Raw genomic sequence first — 737 nt, 5'->3', positions numbered from 1 at the left:
AGTAGGTGTTGGCACAGAGTGCGTTTGTTTTGGGAGTGGGGGGGAAAGCATCTCCCGGTATCTGGGGCAGGCGCAGGTTCCAGCCTCGCTGTCTCTCCCAGGGAGAGAAGGACGAGAGCTTCACCGGGAGATTTGTCCTGTGTGGCTGCAGAGTCACTGGAGAGGGGGCTGAGAGGCACGTGGGGTCTGTGTTTTGGGATGGACATCCCAGGGATGCTGGAAGGTGCTGGGCAGTGGGAGGAAGCCTCATCCCAGGCTGGAGATGCCCCTGGCTGACCAGAGGAAAAATCATGTCCCACAGTGGCTGGGCAGGGACCTCAGGTCTGCTGCTCTTGTGACCATAACCTGATTTCATCCCGGCTGCCCCGAGGTGGAAGGGCTGTGCTGTGAACTGGGCACAGCCCGTAATGGGAAGCAGGGAATCATTTCCCACTGCATCCCCCATTTCCTTATCAGCTCCCACAGCAGATGGGGCAGCAAACCCACAGGGACAATCCCTGCCCAGCTGAGCGTGCCCTGGGCACCCAACCAAGCTGGTGAGGAACTGAACCATCAATATTTCCACTGCGGAGGAGAAGACTGAAGTCCAAAGATTAATTCGGTGCCGATCACCTTGGGAGGTCAGGAGCTGCTGGTTGATCTTTAATTTTTCCCTTTCTTTCTTGTACCACCTCCCCGGTTTTGTGCCTTTCCCACAAACCCCTCCTTCCTATTTATCCCAGCCTTTGATGAATCAC

This window comes from Corvus brachyrhynchos, unplaced genomic scaffold (genome assembly GCF_000691975.1).
Source record: "Corvus brachyrhynchos isolate BGI_N302 unplaced genomic scaffold, ASM69197v1 scaffold65, whole genome shotgun sequence".
NCBI lineage: Eukaryota > Metazoa > Chordata > Aves > Passeriformes > Corvidae > Corvus > Corvus brachyrhynchos.
The sequence above is the reverse complement of the archived record's forward strand: the minus strand, read 5'-3'. Positions refer to the sequence as shown.